This window comes from Erythranthe guttata, chromosome 10 (assembly GCF_056151865.1).
Source record: "Erythranthe guttata isolate IM_541 chromosome 10, IM_541, whole genome shotgun sequence".
Taxonomy (NCBI): Eukaryota; Viridiplantae; Streptophyta; class Magnoliopsida; order Lamiales; family Phrymaceae; genus Erythranthe; species Erythranthe guttata.
In genome coordinates, this window is record NC_142542.1 from 19,588,989 (window position 1) to 19,592,513 (window position 3,525).

Genomic DNA, 3,525 nt, shown 5'->3' on the forward strand with positions numbered 1-3,525 from the left:
ATTGTCCACTATATTACTTGTACGATACGTGCACTTGCGTGTAGGTTTTCGGCCAACAAGTTTTTGGCGCCGTTGCCGGGGAATATTTTAATTATTTATTTTATTCTAGCTCTAAATTTGAACAATTTTCACGATTCACCCAATTTTTTTTTTAATTTTATCTTTTTGTTTTAATTTCTTTTAATATATATTATTTTTTTTCTTTGGTTACATGTCAGGTTACAATTTTCGCGCACCTCAAAGGGGCTATGAATGGCTTCCGTCGGGCGAATACCTCCAAAATACCTATGATATGCCGTTACTTTGTTCAAGATGTGGTGGAGATCATTACACTAACCAATGTTGGTATGCACCGAAAGCGAATAATTTCATAGATAACACCAACGGCGGTTATTGGAACACATACACCAACACGCCACGAGAACCCACTGTTCAGGAGTGTTATTTGAACTCCGTCCTTGAAGAATTTATGAAATCCACTCAAGCATCTATCCGAAGACTGGAGTTACAGTTAGAAGAATTCAAGCGCCCAAGGTTTCTTGAAAATATTTCAAACGATATCGAGAATGGTTGCAACAAAGAAATTCCGTTTGAAATTTGTAGTGAGAAAAGTCCTTTAGACCAAGAAAATAGTGTCGATGAGAGGGAAAAAGAAATTACGAAGACGCTTAAGGATGATGAATCTGACAATGAAATCGAGCTCAACTCCAAAGATGTCTCGGAACAAGAGAAGAAGGAGATGGATGTGGTTAGTGCAAATATTCAAATTGAGGATATTATTGTTGTTCATGACGTGGCTTTGAAGGCATCAATAGAGGTTGATGAGAAGACGAATGTGTTTGAAGTGGAGGTTATACGCGGACGTGAGGTTTTTGTGTACCAATTTGAGGGAGCGGGTGATGAAGATCCCAACTTGGCTTCGTACCGACTGATTACAACTAAGAAAGACTACAAGCTAAGGTGGACCCTGACCTATTGCAATCATATCCTTGTATCGGTTGCAATTGAAGTGAAAAAACTCATGGATGGATGCACAATCTACAAGGCTTTGGATTGGACATAAAATTTCAACAAGAAAAGTCTGGCTGAAGACTTTAAACTTAGCGCTTCTCGGGAGGCAACCCGAGCTTTATTGTTTTTCGTAGTTTTCGTTAATTTTTCGTTTCGTTTTTTTTTATTGTCATAAGCATGCATTCTAATTCACTATTTGAATTTTACTTTTCAGGGTCGAAAACGTGATCGAGGGTCGAGTCGGCCGTCCGTTTAAAAAAAAAAAAAAAAAAAAAAAAAAAATTGCAGCACTGCATTTGAGACGGCCGTCCCAAAATATGCCTATTTTGTGGGACGGCCGTCCCACAACCAGTAGGACAAAAAAAATTCGGACGGCCGTCCGAAAATCAGCACAAAAACCGGGACGGCCGTCCGAACATTTTTAGGGCGTTTTAACTTTAAAAAATTTGATTTTTCCCCCCATTTTTTTTCTTAAACCCTCCTCTTTCCTTCTCTCAAACTCCCACACACAAATGGAGGCTAGAGAATCGAACCAAATTCTTCAAAATCTACTCTTTGAAGGCACGCCCACAAGGTGTTCGACAAATTGCCTCAACCCAATTTGGAGGTCGATTCTCATCCAATCCTTACCGAATCCATTCCAAAAGTTCTCCCAAATATGTCATCCAACAAACGAGGCCGCACGAGCGAAGCATCATCTTCCAAAGGAAAGGGAAAGGGAAAGAAAAGTGCCACCGCCCAATGAGGACGAGCGTGAGAGAGCTAGGGAGGAGCACCCCGATCACATCGACTCCGACTAAATCAGGTGTTTTCTATCCTTAAACTTTGTGCTAAATTCGTTGAGGGCAACGAAAATTTTAAGTTTGGGGGTGAAAAACATGTTATTTTTGTGCTTATTTGTTTTAGTTTGCATGCATTAGGTTTTATTCGTTTTTATTGTTTTTCTCGTTTTTCCGGAATTTAAAAAACAAAAAAAAAAAAAAAAATTGCTTGAGTCGAATGCATCGATGATTTATGATGATGAGAGATGATCAATGTTTGATGATGAGATTGCTTGTTTTTGTGTGATAAGGATTTGGTGTTTGTTTAGTTTTCGATTCAACGGAACTTAGAAGCGAATTATTGCTAGGAATCACATTTTGTGCATTGCTTTGGTTGAATGTTTTGTATTTTAAATTTGGAATTAATTTGTGCTAGATCATGCGATGTTCGGTTTTAGAACTCACCTTAGGAAATTTATGATACGAAGTATTGAGTAGTGAGTGATTTGGGATATGATTTGGGCCTTCTTTGAACCGTTTGAGCCTTTCAAGCCGACCTTTTTATCGAAATATTCCTTAGAACCTTGATTTGAGCCTCGGAGAAAAGGTGTTCTTGTGTAAGGTAGCATAAGTGGAGACTCTTGAAAAATTATCCCTTGGAGTTCGGTCGAAAATTTTTATAAGGTCCTTCTTCTTCTTCGAAAAAAAAAAGAAAAAAAAAAAAGAAGACAAATATCTATGCTTCTATATATATATATATATAAAAAAAAAAAAAAAAAAAAAAAAAAAAAAAAAAAAAAAAAGATGAAAAAGAAGAACAAGAAGAGACTAGAAGGGAGAAATAAGGACTAGTTGTTGAATTATTTTTGAAAACTCGATCCATTGCCTCAAAAGCAAAAGTGGAGACTTTTGAACTTTTGAGAATCGAGTTTATTAAAGTCCGTAAAGGTGAATTCATTGTTTCAAACGCCTATCTTTCAAATTTTGGCGTAATCACCTAAATTCAAGAAGAATAGCCACACATACCCATATTTCCTACCTCGAACCAAAGAGCCTAACAATTGAAAGCCACAAAGCCCCAATGATCCCAATAGCTTAATGTTCGATATTAGTAGAATAGAATAATTTGGTGAGTATTTGGAGTCAAGCATATGCATGTAAGTATAAATTCTTTCTATCTTTAATTTGCAAATATTGGATGCTTGAAGCAATTGTATGAATTGTGGTTTTTGGTAATGGTGAGTGACTAAGTGTTGTTGAATTTTGAGCTTGCGAATGCCTAAGAATTGTCATTATAATTACAAGTTCTGAAAACGTGAAGTTGATCATTGATCTATGTGATGAGATGTTATCGTTGAGTTATTTGCTTATTGGTAGATTTTGCTTGAGGACAAGCAAAAGTTCAAGTTTGGGGGTGTGTTAAGTGTATATTTTAACACTTTATCGTATCTTTTTATTTGAGCTTTTGGTGTGTTTTAATGATAATTGGTGCTTAAAAAGTTGATTTATTGTATTGTAGGTACAAATTGAAGAATTGGAAAAGTATGGGGTCAAAACTGCAATTTTGGTGAAAATATGGGTGAAAAGTGAAAATATCAAAATTCTGAAGATTTAATGCTGAGACCCCCGTCCCAGTTTTAGTGCAAATCATGGGACCCCCGTCCGAGAATCCGAAGTTGCGCAGTAAAGGAATTTTAATTGCACAAGGAAACTGCCTTCTTCCCCAAGTTCTTCACCCTATATAAGACCAAGT